Source organism: Herpailurus yagouaroundi, unplaced genomic scaffold, assembly GCF_014898765.1.
Source record: "Herpailurus yagouaroundi ecotype Mexico unplaced genomic scaffold, PumYag 159, whole genome shotgun sequence".
NCBI lineage: Eukaryota > Metazoa > Chordata > Mammalia > Carnivora > Felidae > Herpailurus > Herpailurus yagouaroundi.
Window position 1 is genome coordinate 15,792,011 of NW_024412400.1, and position 10,360 is coordinate 15,802,370.

The window sequence follows — 10,360 nt, forward strand, 5'->3', positions numbered from 1 at the left end:
CTTTGACACTTTGCGCTGTGGTGAACTCATTTTTGAAATAATCTCACAGACCGTACAAATTCCCTGAAATTGTAATTCCAACTTCTAATTTCTCTGAGTAAATGTCTACAATAAACAAAAATCATGGAAATATATGCATAGAAATCTATTAAAGAGAAGAAACTGGTCAAAGAGGAAAGAAATTACATCTAAATGTATCTGTTAAGTAAACCAGCCTTCTGCAGGTGGAGGAGAGGCTGAGAGACTATAGCAGGTGTTTTTCCTGCCTCTCATGAGAGGAAATTTAGTGCAGGGCAGCCAGAATGCAAAATCATTATTATGGGCCAATTGTTCAGTGACTTGTATAAAATGAGTTGGTTATTTGTCCTAAGGAGTGATCTCTACAGTAAAGGATACAAAGGGGCGCCTGGGTGGCTCAGTTGGTTAAGCGTCCAACACTTGACTTTTGATTTCGGCTCAGGTCATGATCTCAGGGTCATGAGATCTCTGGGTCATGAGATCGAGCCCCGTGTTGGGCTCTGTGCTCAGTGTGGAGCCTACTTAAGATTCTATCTCCCTCTGCCCCTCCCCTGCTTGAGCTCTCTCTCTCTCTCTCTCCCTCTCTCCTCTCTCTCAGAAAAAAATACAAATACAAATGAATAAAGGAAATAAGGAAGGAAGAAAGGAAGAGATATAATGAACAATACTGTCCAAATTGGGAAGCCTATACCTTTGAAAGATAAATATACCTCTAGCTTTATGAGGAACTCAGCAGGGGTCCACTGACGATTATAGAAAAAGTAATGTGATTAGATTAAAATCTTAACTCTTTCCAGACAGGGAAAAAAAAAATTTAATTGAGTTTTTCCTCTCGTAGTTATTTATTTTTAACATAATGAACTATTCCACATCTTCATTTTTGTTACCTTCTTTTCTGTTTGCTTTTCCCTTTCTTCTTTCCTATCTCCTGCTTGCATAAAGATGTTGATCTTCTACCCCTTCTATTCCATTTCTTATGTTAAAGATTGTCTTTGTAATTCAAATCTTCTGTTGGTTACTTTTAAATTTTTATTCCTACACTCATGAAAAATAGATTTAGAGCCATGTGTATATGGGTATACGTATCCATGTCAGGTTTGTAATAGTCAAGAAAACTCAGTGAACTTGAAGGTAGAAGGTCAATGCTTTTCTCAATGTTGTGCTTAAGAATAACTTATGGAGGGGGGCGCCTGGGTGGCGCAGTCGGTTAAGCGTCCGACTTCAACCAGGTCACGATCTCACGCTCCGTGAGTTTGAGCCCCGCGTCGGGCTCTGGGCTGATGGCTCGGAGCCTGGAGCCTGTTTCCAATTCTGTGTCTCCCTCTCTCTCTGCCCCTCACCCGTTCATGCTCTGTCTCTCTCTGTCCCAAAAATAAATAAACGTTAGAAAAAAAAAATTAAAAAAAAAAAAGAATAACTTATGGAGGATGGGCTCCTGGGTGGCTCGGTCAGATGAGCTACCGACTTCGCCTCAGGTCATGATTTCTAAGTTCATGAGTTCAAGCCCCATGTTGGGCTCTGTGCTGACAGCTCAGAGCCTGGAGGCTGCTCTAGATTCTGTATCTCCCTCTCTCTCTGCCCCTCCCTCGCTCGTGCTCTCTCTCTCTCTCTCAAAAATAAATAAACATTAAAAAAAAGAATAACTTATGGAGGAGATGTAGCCTATGGTTATCTTTCAACAGGTTGCTAATAATTTTGAAAGATAAGTGTCTGCTCTTAAGTTCTTATTGTACACACTACTGCATATTAACCTAATTGATTGCCATGGATGCATAGTAAGTAGCTGTGTTGAATATCTATCACTACATAACCAATCACTGCTAAATCTAGTGGCTTAAAAGAGCTATTTTCCTATTGTTATTTAAGCTCATGAATCTGCTACATTTCCTAAATTTGACTGGCTATATTTGTTCTCTGCCATGGGTTTTAGCTGGTCTTTGTGGCATGGGTACGTTACACGTGCCAGATAAACTTTGAGATCTTCCATAGGGAAAGACTTCTTTTGAAACTCTACACAACACACATACATCTGCTACATGACTGCTGATATTGCCATGTGGCCTTATTAAAGCAGAAATACCTCCTAACAGGTCACAGTGATGGTGAATGTCTTCCCTTGGCATATGTTCTTTCCATTAGCTTAAGTATCAGATGGCCATAGTTGGCAACTCTATATCTTGTTTCAAAAAGAGCTCATCGAAGAATTCAAGGGTATATATCACTTATATCAAACTTTTTACTTAATAAAGCTCTATCATTTAAAGTTCCTGAATCCTAGGCAGAATTTAGTTTATTTTTAAATAATCAGGCAAATTGGGCACAACAGGAGCTTTTTCTTCACTGCACTTTTCCTAAATAAGTTCTCTGTTTAGATTCTGAGAGTTATTAAGAGCATTTATTTATAAACTGCAAGAAGCATTCACTCTCTCTCTCTCGCTCCCTCTCTCATTCTCTCATCCTCACTCCCTGTATTATTTCTTATGAACCTGCCCCTTCTTTTCACAAATATTAAGTGCCCTGTTTTACTCCATGACGGAGCATTGCAGTGAAATAATAGGTATTAGTTCTTATTCTAAGACTCTTTTTATATAAAATGTAAATCACAGCATCTTCCTTTTGCTTCCCTAATTTTGCAGCTCAAGCATGAGCAATTAAAGAGAGAAGCTAGAGAAAGCCAATCCTAATATTTTCTTGCACATTTTAGCTGTGTTGCTGATGAAACATAAAGAATATACTATTTGGAACCTTTATATATACAATAGTCACCTTGTACTATTTCTCTTACCATACTCTACAAGTAGTTCAAATGAGCAAAAGAAATTGGAATTTAAGGGAAAATAAGCACACCAAGATTAACCACCCTCCCCTGGCATATACGAGCCACTTGGCTACTGTTAATGTAGCCTTAATCCATCCATGCCACGGTGAAAGACCATATGCCTGCTAAAAACCATAACAGTGAATGATTTGTCTTAGTTGCAACATTTTTGATGAAAAAAAAATTTTCTATATTTCGTGACTTAGGTAATCTTTATAAAGCATAACTAAAATTTCCATATTAATTTGTTTTCATATTTATAACTCTTGCAAATCCACTGTTTCCCTCAGATGAAACAATTTCTTTATTCTTTTGATAGGCCAAATCTGAATCAAATTGAAAACAGGCAACTTCCTCCTTTGCTTGATATAGAATAAAATCACATTCTTCTGTTGAGATTCTTGGTTAAAAACATGGTAAGCTTTTGATTGTAGTGGTAAAGGAGCACTTCAAAGCATTGCTTCTGACCTGGGTCTTGGTTGTCGTTGTTTGCAATCTCTACTGAACACATAGGTATATGTGTACATATGGTCACACTACTTATAAGGTAATGATTTCCTTTTTCTCTTTTATATTCTAGGCTCACGCTTCATGAGGTACACCTTCATTTTGGTGAACTAAGAACAGTTTTTGTAAATCTCTGGGTCCCTCTTCTTGGCCTTTAGTGTTTCTTAAATCTTTGACTTTTCAGATGGTAGAGTTGCTCTGGTCCACTATTCTGTGTGACTGTTTCTAGGACCCACTGCTGAAGCAGATGTTGAAATTATTATTAATGTTTTTAGGTGAAAAAAAAGCACTTTGTCACCAAATATGCCAGGTTCGTGCAGATTAAATGAAACTATGTGTTGCTGATTCAATTAAAAAAATAAATAAAAGCCTGCTTCTACAGAAATGTGAAGTGCTTTTATGTCTTGAACATGATTTTGCAGGAGAAATCAGACTCTTTCCTTTGGGTCTTTATTCTTTCTTCATATAAAAATGAAATTTCTTTGCAGAGAAGCCACATATCCCTGACAGTACAACCTGAGATCACGCTCTTAGAGAAACTAGAAGGACTGCGAGGCTCAGGATCGTGTTGACCATGTTAGCCAGTACTTTATTTGTTGTTTAATGTTTTTTAATGTTTATTCATTTTTGAGAGAGAGAGAGAGAGAATGTGAGCAGGGGAGGGGCAGAGAGAGAGGGAGACACAGAATCCGAAGCAGGCTCCAGGCTCTGAGCTGTCAGCACAGAGCCCGATGCAGGGCTTGAACTCACAAACAGTGAGATCATGACCTGAGCTGAAGTGGGTCATGCAGTCCCACTAAAATTACATAAAAGGAATAAACAAGAAAGGAATAAGAGTACAGGGGCAAAGAGAATTGGAGAGGAGAACAGCAGTAGACGGAATCTGGCTTCAGCTGGAAGAGTGATAACTAACATGGCAGAGGAAGCTGCAACCTAAAAGCGCACGGGATGGATACTAAGGACAGTTAATGTCCCGTGCTCCACCCTGGAAAGTCCCAGTGCACCATGAATGAAGGCATGGGCCGAAAGGGGGATATTAGTTAAATTAACGTATAAGGTGCTTACCATTTTCACCGCCCACAAGCATCTCTTCCCATCCATCCCTGAGAAAAAATGGAAGTTTATTGGCAGGAAAAATGGAAACAGAGAGTCCTAGGGGCATTGAGACACCCAGCATGGGTAAAGTCAGAGGTGAAATACCAAAATCAAAACAAGGAGATTGTGGGGCGCCTGGGTGGTGCCTCAGCCGGTTAAGCGACCGATTCTTTTTTTTTTTTTTAATTTTTTAATGTTTGTTTGTTTATTTATTTATTTATTTATTTATTTATTTATTTATTTATTTTAGAGAGAGAGGAGAGACAGAGTGTGAGCAGGGAAGAGGCAGAGAGAGAGGAAGACACAGAATCTGAAGCAGGTTCCAGGCTCTGAGCAGTCAGTACAGAGCCTGACACGGGACTCGAACTCACGGACCACGAGATTATGACCTGAGCCAAAGTCGGATGTTTAACCGACTGAGCCACCCCGGTGCCCCACGTTTCTGATTCTTGATTTTGGCTCAGGTCATGATCTCATGATTTGTGAGATGGAGCCCTCCTGTGGGGGCTCTGGGCTGACAGCGTGGGGCCTGCTTGGATTCTTTCTCTCCTTTTCTCTCTCTGCCCCTCCCCTGATTATGCTCTCTTTCTCTCAAAATAAACAAACCTTTAAAAAAAGGATATTGTATTATATTATGAGACTGTCAATAAGCCTTCCTTTCTGTCCTCAGGATACCAGTACCAAGGCTTATAATTGCCCAGGAAACTCATGGGTCTCCCAGTAAAGATCTACAGGTAATGACATTTGGAGTGCCATAATGAAAAGGCTACCTGTGCATGGTGGGCTGACATTGGTATGAAATCTGCTCTGTAGGAGACCTTTGGCAATATACTTTCACTGGTTAGGGCTTTTTGGCACAGCCACTAAAAGTGTCAATTTTATCACTGAAGCCAAGGAGTGCTGATTCATTCCCTTTGGGAAAATTAAATCTCTGAACAATTGCAGAGTGGATGAGCAACGTTTCCATAATGTCTTTGTTTGAGTCCCCCAGAAGCAAACCGTGAGACAGGGATTAAGGAATAAAAAGCCTACTTGAAAGGTGATCCTGAAGAATACGAGAAGGGGAAAGAACTCAGAGGAGGAAGGCAGCCAATAAAGTGCTCAATAACAGTCCAGTTACCACTGTCTATACGTGGAGCTTAATCCTTCTGTGGACCACGGGAGTCAGGGTACAATACACCTCACAGTCATCCCTCCGAGGGGTGAGTGAGCTGGGATATTCATGCAATGATTCCAACTTTGCATTGTTGAAGGGCAGCTCTGGGGAGTATTAACTCCTTGGCGCTTGCAAACTGCCACATAGGCAGCAAAGAGAGCTCCAAGAACCAGGGAGAGTCTTCAAGTAAAGCAGGGATGCTGTTGGAAGTCTAGTAGGTATGCAATGGGTGGAAAGTGCTAGAGAATTTGGGTGGGGCACCAACAGCATCTGCTACACTTAAAGAATTACTAATCTTCTTAAATTTGCTACCTGGACTATAATGTATTTGGGACCCACATAATTAAAGACCATAGTAATACATAAAAGCCTTCTTTATATTATTTGTTTATTTTTCTAAATAAGTAGATAATTTTTGTACATGAATCTTGAGTCTACTCAAGTTTCATGGAAAAGACTGATTTTAATTATTTTTTAAGAGATTGTCCCCAAGAACATTTGAAAGTATATTTTAATCAACCTGGTAGTAACCTTTCTTTTCTCTTAAGTGGATCCCATTTTTTTTTCCAGAAAAAATGATATGTAAGGTCAAAGATAGTGAAACTTTTATAAACTGAGGCATATTCTAAGAGTCAAATACAACTAGAGGAGAAAAGGAACATACTTCACTAATAATGGGCCAAGAAAAGTACCCAGAGGAAGAACGTTTAGCTGCTTGGGGTGCCGGGGTGGCTCAGTTGATTGAGCTACCGACTTTGGCTCAGGTCATGATCTCGTGGGTCGTGAGTTCTGGCCTACATCAGGCTCTGTGCTGAAGGTGCAGGGCTTGCTTGGGATTCTTTCTCTCTCCCCCTCTCTCTGTCACTCTTCCCTTTGTGCTTTCTCTTTCTCTCAAAATAAAATAAAAAAAAATATATTAAAAACCTTTGCTACTGGGGCGCCTGGGTGGCTCAGTCAGTTAAGCAGCCGACTTCGGCTCAGGTCATGATCTCGCGGTCCGTGAGTTCGAGGCCCGCGTCAGGCTCTGTGCTGACAGCTCAGAGCCTGGAGCCTGTTTTGGATTCTGTGTCTCCCTCTCTCTGACCCTCCCCTGTTCATGCTCTGTCTCTCCCTGTCTCAAAAATAAATAAAACATTAAAAAAAAAATTAAAATCTTTGCTACTTATGGAAACTAAAGCATATTCCTATCTACAGCTCCCTCTAATCTTCAAAGGTGAAGCAAAATCTTCAAAGTCCCCAGACACTGCTGGACAGAGAGAGAGCCATGAAAAGAATGGTGGGGAAGCCTGTGTATTGTGTATGTGTCTCCTTATTCACAAAAGAAAATCCAACCAGTCCACTGGCAAAAACATTTGGCCACTCTGAGTTCCCTTTGCTCATGAAAAAAAAAAAATCTTTTTTGTTGTTGTTTTTAAGGCCAAGAGGCTAACAATGTAACGGGGAAAGATACTGATTTCTTATGGCCCACACATACGTGCGGCACATCAAATTTTTAGCTGACAGTAATACTGTTTTCAGCACATATGCCTCTATTTATTTCTTACCATTAATTACATCCTAGGTATACAAATGGCTTTTATTTTTGTTGGATACCAGCAGAACAAACGTTTCTTGGGGAAAGCATGAAAGGTCAGAAGCCAAGTCCCTGTTTTGTATTTTCAGTCTTATAGTATGTGGCCTGAATATCTTAGATACAATACCAGAAAAAGAGGCTATTTTCTTCTTGAAATTGAGATCTATTTTAGGAGTAAGGAGCAGCCTGGATGTGTCTTCAGATTAATTTTTCTTCCAAAACATTCTTCCCATAGAATTCTTTCTCTGAATTGTTTCAATGCAATATCTGATTAAGTCATTGTTTTTCATTATGGCCATGCAGTTTTTCCATATTTCTCAAAATGAAATTTATTATTTGGTTTAGTTGTTGCTTGGCTTGTTTTGTTCCTATATTTTGGAGAGGCAAGATGTTAAAATATTATTTCATGAAGTACTTCGAAATGCTACACATGTTTGGAATTATTCACATTTTATAACTTACGGGCAGTTACATAAACTTTTCCATTTGCTACTTGAATTGTTGTTTGTTTTGCATTGGGAGCGTTACTTCAAAAACTAAATAACTTCTCTCAGTACATTCCAGGTACTTTTCCAGGTACAGAATTACACTTTTCTCCCCCATTTGTTTCATCTAATTTCATATTCCATGGGAAGGTGTATCTAAAATAAACGAAAAAATACAGTAAACCAATAAAAGCAACAATTCTCCAATAAGCTCAAGTCTTCTTCTTCTTTTTTTAAGAAAACATTTATTATTACCTGTTATGGATTGAATGTTTCTCTCCCCACTCCACCTTCATTCAGATGTTGAAGCCCTAACCCCAATGTGACTACCTTTGGAGATAGGACCTTTACGGAAGTCAGTAAGGTTAAATAAGGGTGGGGCTCTGATCAAATAGGATTTGTGTCCTTATAAGAAGAGACTGCAGAGAACCCACTCTTTCTGTCTCCACCATGTGATGACACAGTGAGAAGACAGCCATCTGCAAGCCAGGAAGAGCTCTCACCAGAAATAAAATCAGCTGGCCTCTTTGGAAGGCATAACAATGATCATGAATTGCTTCACTCCTAAGAATAAATTGTCATATTGTGGAAATTAGATAATTTAGGTTTGTTTGCATTCTCAGATCTCTGATATATTTTAAAAAAATACTTTGATTTTATAGCTTACCTGGCTTGTTTTTGTTAAGGTGGAAGAAATGATAACGTGATTTTCCTCATCTTTTTTGAACGTGGAAATCCCTAATGCTTTAAAAATGCAATTTGAAGGCATTTCTGACTTTATGTTGGTCTCGTTTTAGAGATCTACAGTGGAATTTACTAAAAATGATTTGCTAGCTGCACAGTACATTGTTTTATCTTTGATTAACATCCATCAACTGGCTAATGAATTTCAATGATTGACAAATTTGTAGATAATATTCTACTTTCAATAATGTTTCATTTATTGGAACATAGACATTGGGTTAGGCCAGGCCAGCCCAGCGTTTACTTAAAATTACCGCCACTGTATGTAATCAGCTTTTTATTGGTCCTTGACCTGCTATGATTTTTTTCACTAAAGCTCTTCCATTATCCTTGGATGAAATGTCATCATCTTATTGTTTTAGCTATTTTATTTACAATTTCATCTGTACATATTTATATTTATCTCTATTGTTCATGTTTATACTATGTTTTTTAAAAAAAATGTGGGATGTTTCCTTTTAAATTTCATTTAAGAAAAATAATCTGCATTTATTGGAATTTATTAAAGAAAAGTCACGCTTAATTTTATTTTAGAGCTGAAATATGTATTTCTTGTCCTTCTTGTCCTATAAACATGTCCTTCTCCAGTTACCCCCCTTTCAGTAATCTGAGCTGTACAAGTCTCATTGCCTGCATGTCATAAAACTGTGAACGTGCCAACTGACATCATAATCATTTTCTTAATTCACTCATTAATTCATTTGTCTTTTAACAAATGGTCATTGAGAACTCACCAGGCACTCTGCACGTGCTTAATACGTGATACAATAGTAAGCAAGAGTCATTGACCTGGATCAATTATATTACACTGTCTCACATTCTTTCATGTTCATATCTTTTTAGTCAATGATTTTATGTGATGCTTTTCAGAGATGCTAATGTCAGTAACATAACTCACTTTTCAGTATTCTTTTGCAGTGCTGAGTCAAGTTAAAGATGAAAAGCCCTTATTTGGCTTGTAGAATCTTAGATTTATTGATTTACTGTTGCCTTAATAGACATTCCAGGTGGCAGGTCCAGGCTAGCACCTGGCAGATAGTCCCACTAAGAATCATATAAGAATTTGAAAATATACTTAACTAACAAGATTTCACACTTACCCCATTTTTAACCTCCCTTTAAACATACTAAGAACCCAAATTTTTATGGATGGAGATACATTGAAAGAACATACAAGAGGAGGCACTGCAGGTTTTGTTCTTCTTTTTTAAAAAATTTATGTATTTATCTTGAGAGAGAGTGTGAGCAGGGGAGGGGCAGAGAGAGAAAGAGAGAGGATCCCAAGCAGGCACCATGCTGTCAGCACAGAGCCTGATGCAGAGCTTGAACTCACAAACTGTGAGATCATGACCTGAGCCAAAACCAAGAGTCGGTTGCTTCAACTGACTGAGCCATACAGGCACCCCTGCAGCTTCTGTTCTAATTCTTAGATATCAGGTGTCATGGGAGATATCTGCCTATCTTTTTGTGATCCCATGGCATCTTCTTTTACCAGGACCTGACATTCTAAAGGGTGATTGGTATAAAAATTCTCAAGATTGCCAAATGTCCTTGAAATTTCATGAGTAAAGAATAGATTATTCTGTTTTGCTCAACTAATGAGTTTGCAATACATTAACATTTCTTGATGAAACAAGGTTGTCAGTTAGTTAAGCCATTTGTTAGGATGAGAAGAGTTGTGTTACTATGACCCTGAGCTATTTTTTTATCAATCAGTGGTCGATTATTTTAAATTTTCAGGATTGCCTACCTTTATCAATCCTTCCTCCTTCCCTAACAGTTTTATCTGTTACCAGAAACAGCCAGCTAGTATAACTTTTCATCATTCTGTGTATTCATGGTCGGTACTTAGATTCAAGTGTGATTGACAGAGTTCTCAGTATATTGGTTGCTTCTAATATGGCCCATCTGGATGTACCAAACGTTGAAAACTATTCTCTTTTGGAAACAGAATTTAACTGCTG